At 39.9% G+C, this 23,667-nt stretch overlaps 1 protein-coding gene and 2 long non-coding RNA genes across 5 annotated transcripts in view; 1 reads left to right on the top strand and 2 right to left on the bottom strand.

Annotated features, from left to right (window-relative positions):
* The window catches only part of KLHL32 (kelch like family member 32), a 129,233-nt gene extending 124,127 nt beyond the window's left edge, over positions 1-5,106 (bottom strand). For 2 of the 3 annotated variants that reach the window (XM_065681195.1, XM_065681199.1), the window contains exon 1: positions 5,009-5,106. The gene's annotated coding sequence lies outside the window, so the exon portion shown is untranslated. Of the gene's footprint in view, positions 1-4,706; positions 4,932-5,008 lie in introns of those variants that run through there. The other variant, XM_065681196.1, reaches the window with a different exon arrangement.
* A 54-nt stretch (positions 5,107-5,160) lies between these two features.
* LOC136015364 (uncharacterized) lies at positions 5,161-21,120 on the top strand. The gene is made up of 6 exons (XR_010613169.1): positions 5,161-5,364; positions 6,534-6,636; positions 6,733-10,375; positions 16,279-16,417; positions 19,414-19,611; positions 20,896-21,120. It is a non-coding gene; the product is annotated as an uncharacterized LOC136015364 (long non-coding RNA).
* Positions 13,554-15,803, bottom strand: LOC136015365 (uncharacterized). The gene is made up of 3 exons (XR_010613171.1): positions 15,105-15,803; positions 14,740-14,846; positions 13,554-13,768 (listed from the first exon to the last, which is right to left on the bottom strand). It is a non-coding gene; the product is annotated as an uncharacterized LOC136015365 (long non-coding RNA).
* Positions 21,121-23,667: the final 2,547 nt, after the last annotated feature.

The following is a 23,667-nucleotide window of genomic DNA, read 5'->3' on the forward strand; positions in this document are numbered from 1 at the left end:
TAATAAGGCCATAAGCTTGCTCATGTCCACTTCAAAATTTGTTATTAATTTAAGCAATGTGTTTACACTTAACCAACCATTACTTTAAAAGAATAAAACAAACCGGATAGAAATCAAGTCATATCAACACAGCAGAATTGGACCTCAACCACTCTTAGATATGATACCTTTAAAACAAAAGCCCCCTCTGTTACCTGAACTAGTGATGCTGAACATTTTTTTCAAGCATACTCTTCTGAAGAGTAGAATGAAAGGCTGGTTCAAGGGCTTAGAAAAATTAGAGCTGTTAAAGTTTAGACTACTGGATGAAAAAATACACATACATATTTTTAAGATAAATCCTAAGTAATCACAGCATTCAGAAAAACACAACAGTAAATTAGGCTGCAACATCACATCTTCTATACTGTCAAAACCCACAACTATACACATCATTCCTGTCAGGAAAAATAAAGACAGATGGCTGCAGAAAAAGACACCCTTCAGAACAACCACAACCTATAAGTACTGATGAATCAAAATATTTACAATATTTATCTCCCTATAAAGCTCATTCTCTACAATTAAAGCTCTTCTAAATTGCTGCAGCATATTGCTACAGAAATTTTGGCAGAACACATTCTCAGTTTACATAATTGTTCAGTGTAGTCAACTAACATACTTGAGAAAATATGATTTTTCTCTTATTATTGATGTTCTGAAGCCTCCAATTTGTTTTACTCAGAACTGTTTACATATTTTGTTGTTTTCTTATCACAGAGAAATCCCCAACTGCTGATATCCAAGCCAATATGATCAAATTGGCACAAGTGTAAATGGAATCTGCACAGCATTCACTACTGGAATGTAATTTTTTGAAATGACACCTTTTATTTGTCAAGACAACAGAGAGACATATTCTGAGGAGTTAGCAATGTACAAAGACCTATCAGTACTGCCCCAGCTCCCATAGGGGACTGCACTTTGAGTGACTTAGCTGTCCACTGACATCATAGAGCACAAATGATATTCTAATTCAGCTACATTGTGAGTGCAAAATTTCTTCCGAAGAAAGAAACATTGGTGTCCACAGAAAGCCCAGTAAGGGACTTCAGTGTCAAATCTCAGCTATGTCCAACCTTTTCCGCTCTTGGCTAGGTTATTCAGCAGTCAATAGCACCAAGTTCCTCCATGCATGCTGGAAATCACAAAGACAGAGACTCCCTGGGACACGGACTCCCTGGGACACGGACTAGCACCTGCCCAGAACATGCTGCAGCTGCTTCCTGGCCTACATTAGATATTTCCCTTCCTATAAAGGTCAGGGAGATTCATATTCAGGGTGGTGGATCCACATGGGAACACCCAGGAACAGAAGCTTCAGAGCTCTCCTGGTTTCCCAGTTTAAACTACCAACTCCAACAGCATTGCTTCATTTTCTTCTCTTGAAACTACCCCCTGGAGGTGCTTCTGGCCCATGGAATTTCTTCAAAGACTTTGCAAGAATGTCCCTCAAATTCTCTCCTAAGCACATTTATTCTCAAATTGAAGGTTCTAACTTCACCCAAAATTCAGTCAAAGGTAGATCTGACTCATGAGCCCACATTTAAACAAAACTAAAAAATTGTTTAAAAAACACTGTGAAATTATCTGCTCCTTACTGATTTTCAGTAACCTAAATTTGATAGGAAAATTTAAAAATATCCCTTTGAAATCAAGCCACTAAAAGCCTGTAAAATTAAAGCATCCCATCTACAAGCACATATTCTTGCAAACGGGTAAGTATATAGAACATCAGAAGCAACATCAGACCTCATTTTATCTCATAAGCGGTCAAAAGGCCACAAAAGCCTGAACACAAAGTGAAGATACAGAAATTGCCATGTCAAGGATCCTATATCTTTCACTAAGTATAATTGTCAGATAATTCAAGAAATTAAGGGTTTATACCATCTCAAGCAGTTAATAATTTTTGTGAGGCATAAATAAATATAAAAATCAAAATAATATTTCTAAAAATTGGATTATTTGTTAGGAAAACCTCTAATTTTTAGTCTTCTGGCACTGTTTCTCTAACCATCTCCAAGGAAGTGAAATACTAAAATCTGAACATGCGATTCTCCTCCCTGTCCCCACGATCAGATCCGGAGTAATTGAAGTCCTCAGAGCACAGAACACACTGGCAAGTGCCATATAAAAGCCCTAGATGTATGAGAAATCTGAAAGATAATTTCTTTACACTAAAAGGAATTAAAATGAGACAACTATGTGGTTACTGTAGGTGAGCATAATTGCAGTGGATGATATTTATGGCTAGTTTCTCCTGATAACACTGTCAACTGCTCTCACCCAACTGCTTAAATTAATTTCATTTGTCACTTAATCCAATTCCCATTTCTAGTCCAATTTATAATCATCACTTCGCCAGCCTAGCATGGCATTAAATTACTGTCATTCTTGGCCATTAAGTCAATCATATTCTAGTCAGCAGAGTCAATCAAAATCACCACAGCAGTGCCATCAACTTCATACTGAAAACATTCCTTTTTGCTTAGTTGTAAAAGCTGATCATCAGTGTCAGAAGCTACATTATAGCAATTTCTGATTTTTCAGGCAGAAGCAAGTCATTCCAAAACAAAATGGAGATAATAAAAAACCGTTTAATTTAATGAATGCTGCATTTTCTCTGGTCAAATCCTGCTCACTTTAGTTTGCAAGTAAAGGCCCACGGAAGCCTAAATATCCATCTGCTACCAATGTTTCAACAATACTTCTGCTTATTGTAACTGCAGATTTATTGCTCCCCTTAATGCAGAGGGAACGATAAGGGAGGAAAAAAACTAAACCGAAACTACCTTCCCCGATGTTACTCAAATTTCTTTGTGTGCTCAAATTCAAATCCCAAGCCAAGTCAACTTACACATTTAGCAATACACAGTCTTTGTAACAGTAGTTGCCACCTCAAACACAGCTGTTCACATCTTTATTTTTAGAATACCATGTTTTTCTAACAATAAAGACAATGCTTAATTGTATCTGTGTTCATATAGCATGCTGATCTATAAAGAGTTAAACAATATTCCTATTTCTGTATTAAAATTCTCTTCCTTGAGCATGTTTGCTCCCAGAACTAAGTGCAAGATATACCTGCAGATTTAACTGGATTGTTATTAAAGAAAACCTGAGGCAGCTTCTTCCCCCTTTAAATATTAGTACTGTTTTCCCCACATCTGTCAACTCAATAGCTACCCAAATGCACATTTTCTCCATGCATGCTTATACAGAAAGTAACAGGGACTTTTCTTTCTCATATGCACAATAAAACATTTATTTTTTTTTAACACTGTAAGCATCTAAAGAACTCTTATACTTAGGAGGCATTCATTAAATGGTATGATTGCATTATTCTAGTGTCCTACTAAAGGAAGACCTTATTACTCCCTAGCAGTTTCTCAGAGTAGCCATATCTAGCTTCATATTTCATACATAGTAGTTGCAAAGTGCTTTACAAATATCATCAAATTATTCACAATCTGAAAAGGAGACAAAAGATGAAAGGGCTTTTTTTCCCAGAATACTTTCAAAGATAAATAAAATATTCTTTCTAATAATTTGTAAACTTAAGCAAAACAAAGAGATCTGACTGAGCAGATATATTGCTAGATTTTAAAGCATCTGTGGTAATTACATTATTCATTTGGCATATCGCTGGATGTCTGTAGGATCTACTTAAATAGTAAACTTGGTTTTTGGATAACAACTCTAAACAATTGTTGAAGACCCCTCAGAGGCCTTGCCCCTGCTAATGGCTTCATGCAGGCAGATCACAGAATGGATCCTTGGAACTGATAAGGCTACAGTAACTCCTTACCCTAAGCGCTACACTTAACAGGATTATGACCTCTAGGTCTACAACTGATCTTTGCATGACTGAAGAAATGCTCTCATTAAGATTTACACAAATAAAACACCTTGCTTCTGATACATATGTAAGATATCCTCCTACCTACTGCAAAGCCAGATGAATTTATAATAAGCTTAAATATATATATTCATACTATTTGCTAAGATCAACATCTGCAGTTTAACTTACTGTGCTAAGTTTTAAACTGTAGCCCTATTTCCTCCACATTTTACTGCGGTGTACGGTGCCAAGTATACTGCTTCCCAGTGTTTGTGTAATGGTTATGTATATCAGCTGTCAGTCGGACTCTGCCAGAGACCGTACAGACAAGCCGGATTTGCTCTGCAGGCTGAATTCACCCTCTATTCATGCCCAGGGAGTCTGGCAGCAGCGAGTCAACTGCAACATGCAGCATCGCAGCAACCTGTGATTTATTTTTTGTAAAACTGCTCCAGATCGACCAAATAGGAGATTTAGAGCCGAGAACCAAATCTTTCCCCAACCCGAGCTAGGCATTCAATCACCTGAGCAGTACCTTTTAAATTCCCAGTGCTGCAGATTTAATCTTCCAGCAATCAAGGTGCCTAGCTCTTTCCCAGCTGGGAGTTCTCCCATATTTAAACACCGGAAAGGAGCAAAAGCTTATTTCTCTCCCCCAAACGAGTACATTCAAGTCCGGATACAAAAAGAGAATAGCTCGCATTAAGCAAGGAGCTGCATTTCATCTCCCGCTTCGAGGCAGCAGAGCCATGTTTTAGGAAACAGCCACAAACCGAGCACCTGGAGCACGTCCCCACACAACCCCTGAGGGAGCGGGACTCACCGCGCCGCGAAGCCTCCCCCTCCGGCTCCGGCTCGTCCTCCCCTCCGCCACCGAAGTTACACTGAGCCCAGGTCCGGCGGCACCGCTGAGGCGAGCATCCGCCGTTACCCCGGGACGCCCCAACGGCCGGAGCTGCCGTTTGAACGGTCTCCCTGGCAACCAGGATACTCGCCCCACCGCGACGTCCCTCCTCAGGCAGCGGTGCCGAGAGGCCGGAGCGGCAGCCCCCCAGCCTCGCCCCGCCACCCCAGTGAGGTAACTGCGGCAGCGGAGCACCGCCTCAGGCCCGGCCGCTCGCTCACCTCGCCGCAGGTGCCGGGCCCGCGCGCAGCGGTGGCGCCGCCTGTTCCGCCCCGCTCCGAGGGCAGCGGGGAACGAAGCTCCCGCACGGCAGAGCCGCCGTCCCTGAACAGGAGGAGCTTCCCCGCCCCGCTCCGCCCAGTGCGCAGTAGCGGCCCGGCGCGGCAGGGCCGCACCTGCCGGAGGGGCCGGGCCTGGCCCGCGGGATCGTGCCGGCGGTTCTTGGTCTCTCCCGAGAAGCTGCAGGGCCGTCGGCGTTCGCAGAGCGCCGGCAACGCCACAGGCTTGCCGCCCGCCAGGGCCACGGCCCTCTGGGAGGAGTGGAGCGAGAAGGTCCGGCCGAGCCTCTGAAGTAGCAGTAAGTTTGTAGGCAGAGCACCTGAGAGGCGGGATCACCACAGGGACAGCGGGCTGTCAGCGCCGGGGAGCTGCGAAGGGGGATTTTAGGGCAAGAAGTAGGGCTGGAAAGGGAGAGGTCTTCAGAAGGGCAGGCCCGCTGCAGGGTCAGGGCCTGAGGGCTACATCCCAGCTTATTAAAGCATCAGTGCTTTATTATCCTATTAAGGATTTTGATGCGGCTTTTTAAAAACCTTATTGCCAGAGTGACGAGAGACATCTCTCTGAGATAAACCTGCTGCACGCAGGCATGCTGCAGTAGTGTATTTTTGCAGATGTTGTCTTTGCAGGGACATGATACCCAGTTCTTGTGATGAGGCTCAGTAACTGCTTTTCTTTCAACCTCACCTCATGGAACTGTGAGGCAGTGGGAGCTTTTCTTTCCCCGCCCTCTAACTCGTCCTCTAATATGATTGTGGAGAACATTCAGGAGAACTGAAATCTAATGATTAGTGAGCTACTCATACAATTAAGAAAGACTGGGCAGTGCATTAATATATAGGAGAACATACTATTTTGAGAATTGCATGGAGGAGCTCTAGTTTTGAGCAGAGTCTGCGTCTTGCTACTGGATATTCTTGGGAGTCAGTTCTGGTTTTCTGATTTTTACAGTTAGTACAAAACCAGTAGATCATCAAAACCTCTGTCTCCATCTCCAGTATACTTCCATATTAAAATTTAAATACATGTCACATCCGAACAGTTCAAGATCTTTTCAGATTACAGTTCCCTAAAACATTTCTCAGAGTGTGGGCCTTTAGTTAAACCTATTGACAGATGAGTTGTGCTGCTGTGATTTGTCCACAAAAGCTATCAGAAATACCATGATTTTTCATCTGCAGAGCAGACAGTAAAAACTGGAAAGTCAGATCAGAGAGTGCACAGCACCGGATGCTCTATGTGATGCCTTTTGTGTAGTAATGCAAAGCTTTTCCAGGTCAAGCCTAAAGGAGGTCAGTTCTGATGCAGTGCCATACTAGGCAGAGGCCTGTTTCTGTTTCAAAACAGAAACATAAACACAGTGCCACCGCTTCCTATCAGGGCCAGTTAACTCATGCGTCCGCACTGAATGAGTCACAGACAACTGATATGTGCAGGAGTGTTGTCACATTTTGGATGAATTTCTTATAGGTACAACAGTCATCATTTATGGCCAAACTGGTATTGGAAAGACGTGCACAATTTAAGGGGAGCCTCAGTGAAGAACATGCTTAGGAAGAGGATTTGCTACCAGGTACAATACATTGTACTGAATATTAGAAAAACTTTCAGAAATTAATACTGATGTTTTTCTTTTCTTGATTCTCTCTTATGGAAATCTATATTGAAGAGCTTTTTGATCTTCCGAATCCTATTCCCAGTGCTGGAGAAGGAATGCAGATGTTTGATGATCTCATAAACAAGTCAGGTGTAAACGTGAAAGGCTTGGAAGAAATACACATCAAAAATGAAGCCTACCAAATCTTGAAAACAGGTGCAGCAAAAAGAACTACTGCAGCTGCTAACATGGATGTATATTCCAGTTGATCCTACTCTGTGTTTTCAGTTACCATCCACGTGAAAGAAGCCATAGCACATGGACAAAAGCTTTCTAGAACTGAAAAGATAAACTTGGATGATCTTGCAGGAGGTGAATACACTTCAGTTTTGGGTGGTTGATAAAAGAGCTTGGGAAAGTGGAAATACCAAGTAGTCTGTTCTGACTAGAAACAGTTATTACTGCTCTTGTGGAAGGAGACACAGAGACTTAACAGAATCCTTCAAGACTCTCTCAGAGAACAACAAAGAACATCAATAATTGCCACAGTTTCTCCCACATCTATAAATTCTGAGGAAACATTGAGTACACTGGCATATGCTCACAGAGCAAAGAACATAATGAAGCCTGAAGCTAACCAGCAGCTGCCAAAAGGAGCTGTTATTAATGAAGATACTGAAGAGACTCAGCATCTAGAAGTAGACCTCGCTGCTGCACACAAGTAAAAGGGAATCTGTATTTTCATTGAAAAATCGTGAAGCCCTTAAAGGAAAGCTGACAGTTCAGGAAGAACAAGCTGCAGAATATATTGACATAATCAGTGCCATGGAAGAAGTGAAAACAGTTACTAAACCATTCACAGTTAATAAAGACAAACCTTAACAATGCAAACAGGTCTGCAAATCAAGGAGAAAGAACTGAAAGAAGCACAGACAAATCTGCAAGAAACCAAGGTTCCTCTAGCTAAGAAAGAATATGGGAATTCAGTTTTGGAAAACACCAAAGAAAAACTTCATGGCATAGCTAGCCATTTATTGTTATTACAAAAGATGGATCTATATAAAACTGGATCATAAGAAGGCAGTTGTTCAACACAATGCTCTTTTGCAAATACATTTGCAGGAGAAGTGAAGGGTCTGTCAAATAAAACACAAGTTTCTGTTAGAACAGTCTGAAGAAGCAGCAGGTGTTGACATCTTATGCATATTTCATAGGTGGCCCCCTATCTACCAGTTGTTCAGCAGCTAATGTATTTGCATTAGTTGTATCAGCGTCTTTCGCCTCTGATAAAAAATTGTTGACCACTGCTTCCTTATATGTCTGAAAAAAACATGACTCTGCCATTTGCTAGTAACGCTGAGCTGCTGAGGTTGACTGAGGAGCATATATGTGGATTAGGAAAAGCAATAAATATATACTAGCTATATGGTGGAAATTGGCCTGGAACTGAATTGTCAGTTTCAGAATAACACAAAGAAATTTTCTACTGTGGCTGGTGAGATGGAGGGTCATAAAAAGAAATTAATGTCTTCGTAGGAGATCCGTGTCTCACACTGAAAAAATACAGGAAGAAACAACCAGTGGTTTTTGTCAGCTGAAAAATATGGGAGAATTTAAGAGAAGTGGAAATGACAGTTTGTCTATACAAAGAATGCAAATGTATTAGTGTCCTTGCTGTGAAGCCAGCTGGATCTGTCAGCACAGGAGGTACAGGAGAAATTAGCTGGTGTACTGTCAAAAAATAGAAGTTTGAAGACCACCGTCACTGCTGGGCAAGAAAATGTTTACCTGGAAACTATGGACCTAGTCAGCAGTAAAACTTCTGCTTCAAAACAAGATTGTTGCATCTCTGGATAATTTATTTCAAGAGCTCAAGGACATAAATAGTGAAAACAAAAAGATGCTGGTGGAATTCACTGTCTGTTCTCAGCAACTTCTTAGCAATCTGACAAATGTGTCTCGGGATACTGGTAAATGGAGAGAATTTGAAACTGCTCAGTCATTTTTATGGATCAGTAGCAGTCCTTCAGCAATGAGAAACAGCAGCTTCAGTGTTTACAATAGAAAACAGAAGGTTTATGATTGAGATCAGTATTTTGTAGTGGATATTTTGTTCTGCATTAAGCTGCAGTAGATATGGTTTGGAACTACCACATTTTATTAATAGATCCTACAATAGATTTTATTATATGCATATCAAGAATACAGTCTCATGTGTTCAAAGATCCTTGACATACTGCTGGCATTAAATCAAAGTAATTAATGATTTTAAAGCCCTAAAAGTCACCTATGAGATCTAAAAACTGATGGTCTATACTGACCGTAAAAAAAGAAAGAGCATGTCATGTTGCTGCCAGCCACGGTCAGGGTCTCCACATCTGTGCTCTCATTTAGAGACCTGAATGACTGCTAAAAAAAGAATCTTCTTATCAATTTCCAGTATGTGTTCACTAACTAAAAGCCAGTCAGTAAGAACTTATTCAAGGAATGGAATTGTCCTATGGCTATTGGAGGCTGGGAGCTACACAGCGAGCAATTCTCTGTAATGGGGAAATGCAATGGATTTATGTATTGTATACAACCTCTCTCAAGAACAATAGTGAATTGTGGCTTGCAGCACTTACAAAGTGCGTGACTGTTAGAGAGACATAAAATCTATCCTTAAATACAGACTTGTCAGACTCTTATATATATATATATATATATAAAGCTTATGCTGCTACAAATATACTTCCTTCGATATTTTTTTATAAGTCTGACTTCAGAGACTGGCATCAGTGTAATTTCTTTATCACAGCAACATATGGCAGCTTTCCCTGCTGCCAAAACATGGCCATGTTTCAGCCTCAGGGTACAGCTGGGCTGAACTTAAAACTGATACTGTTTTCAAACATAGATAGAGAATTTTATGTTACTCCTTCTGACACCATAAAGGAAAAGTAAATTCAGAATTCCTGTCACCAGAACCAGTATGAACACTATACTGAACTGTGGTTCCAGCCACGCCAGGAAGTGGTTTTTCCTTCTAGTTTTTGGATAACATCTAAAATGATAACCATCCTATATCAGGATCATGTATCACTCTCAGCTATGCACACTGAAAACTTCTTCAGTTTAGCGCTCAGCATGGATTTGCAAAATTCTGAAACTTATGATGACTTATGGTGAGTTCCCCACATAACCACAAGTTTTAGTGACTGTGTGCAATCAGTGATTCTGTAAACCTTCTGTTCTCAGAGACTCTTTACAACTCATCTATACTAATCCATCATTTCCTCTTACAGTGCTCTCCCTGATTTGCAAAGCTGAATGTAAACCTGCTGTACTGATGCATGTTATCTCAGTGTTCTGAAAATTAGCCAGAAAATGCAGCCAAATCCTAGTTACATTTGAAAATACACCAAGCAGCACTATTTTGATAAAAACCATAAAAATATCAAACACTAAGTTCTGAGCAGTTCACTCAGCTGAGCATGTTTCAGATTACATTGCAAAACCACAAGCAACTAAAGCAAACAAACAGAATAAAAGTCCAACATGAAAAAAAGAAAGAAGAAATAATACCTGCAACCCCATTCTCTAAGCTTGCAACTGGAGCTAGAATAAAATCTGTAAGTGCCTCAGGTTTTCTGCTTATTGGTGGAGCTGACAAACACCAACTGCATGACAGCACCTGCTTAAAAGAAGCTCAGTGGGCAATAGGAAATTAAAACAGGTAAGGGAGTAACTATTCCCTTCTCAGTAGTAGATATATAAATAATAGCATTTGCTATAACATTGGAGTTGTCTGGGTTACTTCTTTGACTTGGTTCTTTCATTTGGAACAGGTTTAGTCAGATGATATGACATTCCCTACAGGAGGAAGGAAGGTTCCTGATAGGTAGCAAAGTGTGTAAAGTCCTGTTTTGAAACTTGTAATGCTTTCTCTGCTATGTGTGTTGTTCTGAATACAGCTCTGGACGCAGTCCTTAACAGTTACAGAAAGGAAAAAAAAAGCTGGAGGTTAGACAAGAAACTAACAACAGTTCTCTAAGCAACCTATATAGTACTGTTGGCAGGTAAACTGGTGGCCAATGAAAATGAACAGTTTTATTCCTTCATCTCTCTTTTCTAGACCCCCACTATTTTCAAGGAGCAGTTAAAGATGGCTCAGCCTGGGACTGCTTTAAACAAAAACATTCTCCACTTCTGCACTGTTGAAATCAAAACAGTCTGGCACATTAGATGTGACACATAGTTTTTATTTCTGTGAAGTAGGAGGTGTATTTCTAACATCAAGCAAGCATATTTCACTGCCAGGACTCTGAAAATGTAGTTGCTCCATTTAGCATGTGGCTGCTGCAAGAGGGGCTGTAGGCTCTGATGTGTGGGAAGCTCCATGACCAGATGAAAAGGGGTTATGGTATGGCTGGTGAAGGAAGAGCAGGGGTAGAACCACAGGGAAATTGGTCAGGAAGAGGTAGAGAGACCATGCACTCCTGCAGTGCTTTTTTTCACTGTGGTGAATAAGCTTGTACATATAACGCTTTACTGAGGTTGGTGCAAGCCATGGTACCATCATAGAATCATAGAATAGTTAGGGTTGGAAAGGACCTCAAGATCATCTAGTTCCAACCCCCCTGCCATGGACAGGGACACCTCACACTAAACCATCCCACACAAGGCTTCATCCAACCTGGCCTTGAACACCGCCAGGGATGGAGCACTCACAACCTCCCTGGGCAACCCATTCCAGTGCCTCACCACCCTAACAGGAAAGAATTTCCTCCTTATATCCAATCTAAACTTCCCCTGTTTAAGTTTTAACCCGTTACCCCTTGTCCTGTCACTACAGTCCCTGATGAAGAGTCCCTCCACAGCATCCCTATAGGCCCCCTTCAGGTACTGGAAGGCTGCTATTAGGTCCCCACGCAGCCTTCTCTTCTCCAGGCTGAACAGCCCCAACTTCCTCAGCCTGTCTTCATATGGGAGGTGCTCCAGTCCCCTGATCATCCTCGTGGCCCTCCTCTGGACTTGTTCCAGCAGTTCCATGTCCTTTTTATGTTGAGGACACCAACACTGCACACAATACTCCAGGTGAGGTCTCACAAGAGCAGAGTAGAGGGGCAGGATCACCTCCTTCGACCTGCTGGTCACACTCCTTTTGATGCAGCCCAGGATACGGTTGGCCCTCTGGGCTGCGAGCGCACACTGAAGCCTGCTCATGTTCTCATAGTTTCTAGTTCAAGTATCTCATCGACCAGCACCCCCAAGTCCTTCTCTGCAGGACCGCTCTGAATCTCTTCTTTGCCCAATCTGTAGCTGTGCCTAGGATTGCTCCGACCCAGGTGCAGGACCTTGCACTTGTCATGGTTAAACTTCATAAGGTTGGCATCAGCCCACCTCACAAGCGTGTCAAGGTGCCTCTGGATGGCATCCCTTCCCTCCAGGATATCAACCGGACCACACAGCTTGGTGTCCTGCTGCTAAGAAAAGCGTAGGTCTCAGTGTAGAGCACTTTGCATGCCTTTGTTTTCAAAATCAGTGTTCATAAGGAACCATAGCCTCTTCAGGTTACTCTTCCTTCAGCTTTTTCTTACGTTCAGGTCCCTCCTACAATAGAAATTAGCATGGAGATAGTGAAGATCTTAAAGAATGACAAATTTTGCTGCACTTTTAATTCTGGGACAGTTAGACAACAAATAATTTCCCTGATAAGAATAAGAGGGAGGTGTTAGAAACTGAAGGAGAGCTCATATAAATAACTTACAGCTTAGTAGATGTAGTTGCTTAACCTGCCTGAAGAACCAATGGACTTTCTGTCACCTCTTCCACGATCAAAGCTGGCAGAGCTGACCATACTGTGCTGCCTTCAAAAGCTTGAATGGTGAGTAACATAAAGTTTTGTTAGAGCCACTTGCTACTAGTCCCCTCTCATGAGGAAAGAAGCAGCAGCTACGCACAGCTGCCTTACTACAGGCAAGCTCTGGAACCTGAAACAGCATCCAAATGACCAGAAGATGAATATGTAATTCAGCAGAAATTTTGCCACAGCCTAGAATGTTCATTAGGAACAAAATAACTATGCACACCAGCAATTTGTTCATCATAGTGTTTAAAATAAATGATTTTTAATTCTTCAATCATAAAGCCCTGCAAGTTAGAACAATATCTGAAGATGAGCAGAATAAAAAGAGTTAGCAAGTACACATTAGAAACACAGCATGTGGCAGAAATATGAACATGTGTAGCACGTTGTTCTTAGTCTTCCTCAGCCTAGGACTATTCACTCTCCAGGCACCACCACCTTGAGAATAGTTGATTCCATAACTGATCAAGGAGTTCCAATCTTTCACCACACAAAAGCATTTGCAGACATCAGTGACTGTAGGCTACTGCACCCTGCTCTTACAGTGGGAATAGTTATGTATGTATGTATTTGGAGCTGAACTTCTGTAATTCAAGATTTTCACCAGGTACACTAGTCCAGAGCCCAATATATCTTTTTTCATCGTTACAAAAAAGAAAAAACAAACGCACAACAACAAACCAAACCTTGAATGGAATATTTGATGGATTCACATGATTGACAGTTAATATTTATCTGGAGTTCAGATTAAGTCTGTTGAGCTCATTTTGGACAAAGACACCTGTATGCATGGAATAAATATCTTTTTTAGGATTCAGGACTAGATATGCCCTCTAAGACCATACCTAAAAGCCCTAAACAGGGCTTATTTCAGAGGGATCAGAGAATATGGAAATTTTAGTAGGTTGGCATATAAAAGATGAATGACAACAGCATGATGGAGAACAGTCACCTAGATATAAGAAAGAGGAATCTGGCATTTCTGATGCCATACTAGAGGAAGGCAGTTTTAGTCTCCCAAATTAGGATATAAGAGATTGTTCAGTCTGTTTAATGTAGACACTTCATACAGTCAGTAAGAGGAAGATCCTTAGCACATCAGTTAGAAGTCCTTGTCTCTTCAATAACAGATTAGGAGATATAATATCCCTACCTTAGATAGCAAAGTCTTGAAAACCCTCAGCCACTTTCTGGATTATGATTGTAGTTGAGGATGACGTATGTGCTATGCTCTTTACTCACCCCTTAAACAAGGGGTATCTGAAAAAAAAAATTGAATTAAATATTTTGCAGTAGTTGAATGGTGCTTTCAGGGTCACAGTTCTAGACTTACCTACATTCCCCCTATGTCCTATTTAGACCCCTAAATCCTTTGTTATAGACGGTTCTTGGTCTTTCACAACTGCATCTGTGTTTGTCACCATGTAACAAGTGTACAAAAGTACCTTCATACCTCTAGGGTTCTGTAAAACTGAACACACAGAAATTGCAAGGACTGTACTAACAGAGCAACCCAAGAATCTAAGAAGTAGAAAGGCAATATGGTTTTTGAGTAACTCAAAGTAGAAAATTTAGCTTGTACTCTTGTAATTCTGCTTTTTAAGGTTCATGCCTTTATGTTACTATAAAAGAATTGAAAATGTGACCGAGCTAGGATGCAGACAAGTCTGAGTGAGTCCTCATTTAAATTTAAATCCTTTGCTGACATAGATGTCTTGATTGGGATTGCAAAAAAAAAAAAAAAAAACAACCCCAATTATAATCACTTAGCATAGCTGTTACAAGAAGATTGTAATTATACCTGAGGCAAGAAAGTTACTTTATCAGCACACTTCATTTTGCTGAGTACTAATAAATGGCAGAAATAGTATCAGAGCATACAGCTATGCGCTTATATCTTCAGCAGTTTTTAGGCTAACCTGGTCAAATTTGAACTGAAACAGAGGAGTGCTTACGAAGGTTACTAACATCATCTGAATGTGGCTGCAGTAACTCAGCTGTGGGACAGTATGTAACACTATGGACAAAAAGGGGCAATAAAGATTTATACATATTGATGTAGACTTCATGTGCTGACTGTGGGTCAAAGAATAATCATTGACCTGTTTTATTTGCTGGTATATAGAACTAATTTATAATCTGCTTTTTATGCTTCAGATAGAAAACTTTGATAAAAAAAAAAAAAACAACTCAATGGTTTTCTGCACAGGCAGTGAGTTGAGCTGGCTTACCTTGCAGGCAGAGGAGCCCTTCTTGCAAGAGGTTTGAGGGGGAGCTACTAGCAGAAGGATTCTCCTTTAGAGACAATGCACTATTAGATTGCAGCCTTAAATTGCTCCTGTTAAGCACACAAAAAACACAGGAACTTCAGGATGATGGATTCCACTGTGGGAACAAGGCACATTGTGCACATCTTCTGCTAGGAAAGTCCTATCTAACTTTCTAAATGATAGAAACGGTGCAAGAGACACTAAAAGGCAGACTGCATCTAATTTTCAAGAGATGTACCTCTCTGATCTATGAAAAGGTCTAGCTAAATCCTACTTAAGGTTAGTAGGGGTGATAACCTACTTCCATCCCAGATACAGTAACATACCTTTTCTCTTTTTAATCTGAAGCCACAGAAGTCATTGCTCAAATCCTTCACCAGAATGACAAGCCTGGAGTGGAAGTTGAACAATCTGGTCTGAAGCCAGGAGGGTTAGGAGGTATCTGCAGGGGAGCTCCATACATCTAAGACAAAAAACAGCAGGGAGCGAGACAGATTATGGAAGTTATTAAATGAAGCATTTGGTTTATGACAGCAGGGGCTATAGATGACAACAGACTCTCCTGTCCATAAAAGCAACAAAAGCATACAACACTGTGTGTGTGTGTGTGTGTGTGTGTGTGTGTGTGCGTGTGCCTGAACGTTGTCTGGTGGGGGGCCTGAAATTCTGAACATGGAAACTATGTCTTGTTCCCTGCTGTGTTTGGAAAAAAAGGGGGGTTATGCATATTGCTTGAAAGGAACAAGACTCACATGTGCAAGATTCCTTCAGAAAAGACATCATAGAAATGACCTGCAAAATCAGAAATGCTGGCTAGAACTGTAGCGTTAAAACAAATATTGTTGGCTTTCAACTCTCAGTATACAACAGCAATAAGGAAAACATAAATATGAACGTCTCTGGCAAACACAACTAATTCATTAATAAAATTCTAAGTTGTAAGAAGTATTAACATTTAAACCTTTCAGAGTTTAACTATTACTAGGAAACAAGAACTTGCATAGTTTTTCATATTTTTCATAATAGCTTTTACTCGTACATTAGCTTAATATACTTTGGTCTTTTACGCTCTATTTTCAATTTCTACACTGTGTTACAAAAAAAAAGGCACCTTATTAATTTATGCTTCAAAAAGACAAAACATCTGAAAAAAAAGTTGTTTTAGCAAAAGGTGCAACTACTGTTTAAAAAATTACAGTTACTTTCCACTCCATTTTCTAACCTGTGTTAGGAAATGATGGAAGAGCCTGAAATACATGTGAAGCAACAGAAAAAAACCCTAGGCAATGGTCACCACCATCTGTTCAGTAAAAAGAGAAAAATATATCTAGCTTTCTTACTGGTATCCTTGACAGTCTGAACCATAAAGTTTATTTTGTGAGAATATCCTTTCAGAGTATGCTGCAGTCTGCTAGTGGTGGTAACTGATATACCACATTTCAGCACTGGGAGAGAGAAGAGATTCTGAAATTGACATTCTTCTGTCTCCTCTCTGAACAGGCTGTAGCTCTGCTTATTTGCCCTTTGCCCAAGGATGGAGTATGGTACATCCACAGGGGTGCAAGAAACAGAAGAAAACACCACATCATCGTAGCAATTAACCATTACAAGATCACCCACATTTCCCAAACAGATTAAGGTATTAAAGAACAAGTAACTTTTCATGCTCCCTCTGATGTCTGAAAAAAGGGTGCAGAAGCAGCTTGCAGAAATCTTAAAATCTCAGTTCTTGGTGGGGCAAGAGATGAATTTTCCCATGCTGCAAGGACAGATACCCTGCAGAGAGCTTTTCTATAGTCTTGCATGAGATTTTACACAAGGGTGAAGCTGGCCTATGTCACAAACTATTGGAAGAGTCTGGCAGTACTTCTGGCAAGGAAAGCTGGGCTGCTGTAATTCAAAGGACATCAACAGATATTTCCTCTGGAGTAACCCACTGTATGGAGTTATTTCAAGTCTCCGTCATTCAGAGGCTGAGATTCCTGCTGCTTATAGGTAGAGCAGAGAATCTCATCTCAAGACAGCTGATAGATGTTGAGGCCTGATCCCACAAAGTGGTTTTTTGTCAGTAACTTACTGGAAGCAGATTCTAGCAGTTTCGTGCATGTGAAATTTATCATCTGTTATCATTCAACATTACAGCCTTCTGTGGAGAATTCCTTAATCCATATTAAAAAAACCCCACAACCAAACAAAAAACCAAACAAAGCCCAACCATGAGACATCCTGAAAAACTGTTTATCAGCCAAAGAAATCCTGACCATTTCAGCATTAATTTTCTAACCAAAAAATATGTTAATCTCTACAGAGTTCCTAAACTCACTCAAGTATGCTGGTTTTGTATTATATTATGTATATAGGAATGTGTAGTAGCTTCATCTTGATCCTGAAGACATCTTATACAGAGAAGGAACTCTGCCTTTGAGTCTCAGTCTCAGTCTGTGTTGTAATGCTGGAGCTTTGGAGCTTATTTATGTCCTTATTATACAATCTAAAAATGAAATTTCAGTACCTAGAGGTAGAACTTTAAATATTTTGGGACCTCTTTAATGGTCTATTTTAGTAGCCCCCAGAGGAACCTGACACTGACATATTTAGTCACTGTATCTCCATATATAATTAGTAAATGTGATTGTTCAAAATTCATCTGTTCCCCACATGCTGCCCCCAGATTTTTGATGCTGTGGAAAGAAGAGACACACAAAAGGGCCCTCTAACTTCAGTAATGATTTCTAGTTGAACTTTAATACTGGTAGTCACATGTTGGTATCATTGAAACCTTTTCTTGTTTTTCTAATGCATTTTCTGCCAACACAATTAGTATTTGTAATTTGTGATACATATAAATGAAAATGTAAGAGTGTAATTAATTTTCTGTATTACTGTACACAAAGTACACTATTTAGGAATAATGCAAAATTAACTAAAATAATACAGCGTTATTTGTCTTAACTATATCTTCCTCTGTGAAATAATGTAACCCCAGATCTTCTTTACATACATTAATGGCTACTACTGCATTAAGTGTATACCAAATCCTTTGTAGTGGACATCACTCCTGTTACAACAGGCATTTTTTCTGCAATGTTCTGCAATAATCCATAACGGTTTATTCCTAAATCAGATAAAATATCTTTTTTTTTTTTTTTTTTTTTTGCAGTAAATGAAGCAAGTAGAGAATAAGTCTATTTTCCCCCAAAAGAAATATGAATATATGGTATCTAAAACAGTGTCTCTTATAATGGCTTCCACAAGAGCCATTCAGAGTAAGCTGTGGGACAAACAAAACCCATGTAGTAGGTAACAGTAGATGGTTATGAAAATCTTTCCTTAGGACTTTCCTTCCTGACCCTCACTGGATCACATCCCAACCTTGAGAATTTTGGATCCATTTCAAATGTAGATTTTTGTCTAGAGCCTTGGATTCTTTCATATTATTTTATATTTCTATTTATCCTGTTCTGTATAAATGTTACTTAAGTCAACGGGACTTTTTATGTTTTAACGTCAGCCCCTAAACAGTTACTATTTAAAATATGATCAAAAATGAATGCAATCACAAATTCAAGAAAAATTTGGGGCTACAACAGAAAGACTTGATTATTGTAATCCTACTGGTGACTGCATATCTTAGAAAAGTTAGATGATGGTTTGTCGTTTGTTTCTTGGACTAAATGCTACATCAATATGATGTATTTCTCAAATCATGGTCTGTAGTTTAGCTTTTGGTAATACCATGTTACATATTCTGCTTTACTTCAAGGCTTTTACTTAAAGGCTGTCAGTTGTAACCCTATGGTCACAATGTGTAAATGGAATCAATAAAACTGGTTCTGCAACTACTTATAGAAGCAGGGAAATTCAATCTCATGGTACATCAAGTCACAGATAACAAAACTAAGTAAGAAAATTCTGTATAGAAAATGCATCACACCTATATAAATATTTATGCATGATCATAAATTAAAAGCATACAGAGAAAATACAAATATCCTTTGGGGAGGGAAAAATATTACATGAGAGTAGAACAGCATCCTACCAGCACATATAGATTATATATTTCTACGAGTTGTATTTAATGAAAAAAACAGATCATGATTATTCCAGCAGATAGGTGGTGAATGGATCGAGAATACTGGCTATCTTCTGTACCATCAGATTGCTACTGCAGTCAGTGCAGTAAAATCATGGCTACTACTACTGCATACAGTCAGCTGTCCCTCAGTTGTCACTGCGTTCCCATGGCCATTCTTCGCAGTACAGCCGATGGCATGACAACCAAACATTTTTAGTTCTCTTGGGTTTTATAGCCTTTGCTTACAAAAACAAAAATAAATCTCTTTTTCCAAAAAACTTCCAATCTCCCTTAGATCATAAGTCTGTAATAGAATTTCCTATAATTCACCAGATGCAAGTATTCAGACTAAAAAAAACTTAAGCTTTTTTCTTAAGGTTTCTTAAAGTCCCCACCAGATTTTCCTAAAAGCTGGACACATCTGAAAATATCTACAATTACATTCACTGGTGACCCTTTTGACTTACCAAAGCTTCAATTAGAAGTGAAACTATTCTTAATAACAAACATTATTCACATATATTACCAATAATAACATATTCTGCCATTTTTTTTTTTAGGGATAGACCATGACATTCTTGGAAAAAAGAAAATGCTAAGAACTTCCTGGCCTGTTATTTACAATTTCCATGGTCTGAGAGGTCAATGACAGAGCTGGGAAGAGACCCTTCTCTGCCTAGACCACATTGTTGCAAAGCCCTGTAGTATCTGATATGCCCCATACTAGAACAGTTGTTGGCTTTCCACAAACAGAACATGTGAGTAACTTTCACTGAATATAATTTAGTGATTTTAAAGAGTAATTTTGGTTTTTGGCAAAAAACTAAGAGGTGGTTGTCTCAACAATGTATTATTCTGGTTTGTGTTAACTTTTCTTTTTAATGTGCTTATAGCTGAAAGAAGTTGCACATCCTTGGTTTTCACTTGTTACTTCCACAGCAGACCTTTATATGTGTAACATAAACTTAAGTCAGAAAAAGATAGATACAGAGTAAAGCAAACACAATTTAAAGAAATATGTTGACCTAGTTTAAAAAAAAAAAAAAACATGAGGGGAAGGACAGGATATCCACAAAGATTTTTCTCAGGCCCAAAGGGATGGTATTTATCTTGCGTGATTCTGGTGCATCAGCAAAAGCAGCCTGACATGAGCTACCCCTCCATTTCACCCAGTTTCTTGACTGCTGGTTCACCTCCTCCTCTCTGCAGCCAGTACAGCCGTTTCTGTGACTGCTGGAGTGAAATGACCTGGGTGCAAAGTGCAACTTCTTGCAAACAAACCACCCACCCAACCAACCTGGAGGTAATACCTGTTCAAGGTATTCACACTCCTCCTACCAGATGCCTTTTGTTCCTCCTCCTGTGTTTCTGGGAGCTTTTTGTGGGACCAGTCAAACCATCAGTAGCTGATACGGCTTAGAAAAGTTCTGGGACTCCTTTATCAAATCAGATCAGGTATCTGCTACTGTTTGCTCTGAAGAGTTCCTACACCCTTGCTCTGGCAACAACGATGAACAGAAGTCAGGGTTGCAGGAAAGAATGGCAGTGTCAGTGCACTCAAATAGCACTGCCAGTGAGAAAAGAGCATGAGGATCTGGCCCATATGAGTAAAAATGAAGTTGAAATGCACATGTAATTGCTACAATTAGTTAAGTCCAATACCAGGCTGCCTCATTCTCAAATATGCTGGCTCCTACTGTACATTTCCAAGTCAAAGTAACCTGCTACTTAAGATATAACAATCAGACAGGAAAATTCTGAAAGATGACATCAGGTAATCCAAGCAACAGTTAATCCTGAGAATTTAAACATAATGTCTTTGAAATTAATGTTACCTGACAAGGGCTAATGACCTGGCTGGGCTGGTGTGTGAGCCTGTAAACCTGAGCTTGCCAAATTCTCCATGAACTTCATCCATGTAAGGACTTGACAGAAGCTCCCTTACATAAAGCACTGCAGCCACCTAGCCTTGAAAAGTTGCAAGTGTTCAGCAACACTCATCACAGCCTGCAATTAAGCAAAAGCTTTCTGTGTATTTCTAGGTACTTCGGGAGCCAGTAAAAGCATCTGGACCAGTTGAAGCCAGTAACACAGAAACAAACTGAATTAAGTAACAGAACAACCAGAAATCACTGAAAGGCAGCAGTGATTGAAATGTCCATCTTTCCTGAGGTCGTCTTTACAAAGTTGCAGGACAGCCATTTTTGCTTGGCTCATAATCAATTCTTGCTAATGCTGTGTTCTCTGGTTGTGCCTAACACTGATGAGATAAGGAACAAATGGATCAATGCTCTCATTGTATTTACTGGGAAACCACTAATCAGGACAGAGGACTCAATTCCCTGCATCCCAATTACACATGAATTTGCTAGAGCATCCCTTTAGACTGACATAAATTATGAACCAACAGCAACAAAAATACGAGGAAAGCAGTAACAGTGGTAGAAAATGCAGACAGCATCAAATATAAACCTATGCCACTGCTGTATAAGGGCACTTGTACTCTTCCTCTGCTATAAATCTCTAGGTTGTTCCCAGACCATAAATCATACAGCAAACCTCACGTGCCTCCTCTCAAAAACTCTTAAATTGGGCATTAAGAAGTCCCTCTTATCTCACTGAGATTACCTGTCCATCTGGATTAACACCGTGATTCCTGTTCGCCTGTACAGTAAAAACAACAGAGAAACCTTAGTAGAAACTCACAGCAAAACAAATTAACGCGAGACATTCCTGTTCTCCCTTTTCTAAAAGGAATTTTCAGTAGACCAATCAGACTTTTGATGCTAGTTGACTAGCAAAATGCATCTTTGATTTTCCATTCAGCTACAGAACTAGCAGAGAAGGAAAAATTAAGAACACACAATGTAAAATCAGAACTGGGATGAAAAAGTGAAACACAAAATTTGAAGAATGGTCACAAATGTACTTTTTATTTTCCAGGTGCACAGCAGCTTTAGAAATTTCTCTCTTAGAGGTGTGAAAGGATTAAAAGGAGATCTAGTGTGGAAGCCCATGGCAGACGTGTATTGTGTGTGTACAGTATTTTTCTCTGATATGTTTGATGCAGTCCGCTGTTGAGAACAAGTTGCTGGTATAGATGAATTCAGCTGGATAGTCTATGCCCTTCTCATGGCCTGCTTTCTTAAAGAGCTACTTGAGAACTGATTTATTTCTTTTGGTATTTTTAAATTCCCTGGAAAAAATTCAGGCTCCTGAATTTCCTGGTTTGATAAAAATGCATTCCATTTGTAACACTGTGAAAGCTGAATACACACGATTTTATGCTTTGAGGAACTACACTTTTTGTTTTTCTTTTTATAATCACACTTGCAGATACTTTATATGGAAAAAGAATCCAAGCTCTTCGTTACTGATATTTAATATCAATACGGTCACACTGGTAAAATACCAAAATATAAATAAATTATTTTTATATCAAATATATATAAATAGTTCTTCTGCTCGCTGGATTCTAAGAAAGATTCTTCAGAATAAAAATCTTGTACTTCTGATGCTTCCTCAGACATAAAAAGAACAGCTTTGTGCCAGCCTCAGTGATAGGAAGTGACAGGCAGAACATGACATCACTCTTTATTTTTAACTGACTGCCTTCTGGTGAATTTATTTTGCTGTCAGTAAATATTACAGCAGTGTTAGTCGCATTCAGGCTTTACAGAGACATAAGCCCTTTCCCGAGTTTGATCCCAGAAGCTGGCAGTTCTTAGCTTTTGAAGGAAGGATCTTTATTCCCAAATTGGGCACAGTGACTTACATCAACGGCCAGATAGTAAGGATATGTCTCAGAGAAATGCTGAAGTTCACTTCAAAGGTCTATAACCACCAAAGGCATTCGTGTGAATTTTACCATTACAGCTGCAACAAACAGCTGAACCACTTCAAAAGAAACCATCAAATCCTGTACTCAGGAACATACATTTACTCAGCAATTGAGTACTGATATTTAATTGAACTTGCCCCAGTCAGAGTCTAGCAGCGCTTAACAACATTCATGTACCAGTAATTATTATTACCAGTAATGTCACTTTTCTTCTTAGCATCACTACACATGCAATGCCTAAAATAAGACAGGGTCAGTAAGTTTATTACCAGAGAACATAAATTAAAGTAATGTTTCTATCCTTCTCCTGCTGCCAGTGAGTCTTTAAAATGAAGGGGAGAAACTGCACCTCTGGGATCCCCCAAAAGGGCAGAGATCCAGCATGGATCATGCTTATGCTACCTTGTCTACTGCTTTTGTGTATCTAATTGGCTTTCTTCACCCACCAGCTTGTCTTGGCTTCTCTCTAAGGAAACGACTGTCATTCATTATGCAGTATTCAAGCACACTGTGGCCTTAATAACTACCACATTACCATTGTTATTGTTAAATAATGCTACTAGTACAAGACCAAGTTCTGAAAGCCCAAGTTCTGCATGCCCACAAGTAATCAGCATGACTAGATGGATGCAAAGGCAGAAAACGTGTTTTCCTCCTGAAAAAGAGCACAGCAAGAAAGTGGGTCCTGTCTCTGTCCTTCACTACCACTCCCATTCCAGATCACTTCATTCGTAACTATTGCCATGTATTAAAAGAATCTGCAAACAGCACAAACACAACTTAAAAACATAAAGCCATTACTTATTGGCCAATAAGTAATCACAGACCAGCTGGAATTAATGAGCCACTAATAACCTCCTTTGATAAGACACCCTCTGAGGCTTAACTGACCCCAGAATCCCATGGAGGACCATCGGGTTCTATTGCTTTTTGCAACAGGCTGAGTCCTTAGTGCTGCTTTTTCACCTTCCTT

This window comes from Lathamus discolor, chromosome 5 (genome assembly GCF_037157495.1).
Source record: "Lathamus discolor isolate bLatDis1 chromosome 5, bLatDis1.hap1, whole genome shotgun sequence".
NCBI lineage: Eukaryota > Metazoa > Chordata > Aves > Psittaciformes > Psittacidae > Lathamus > Lathamus discolor.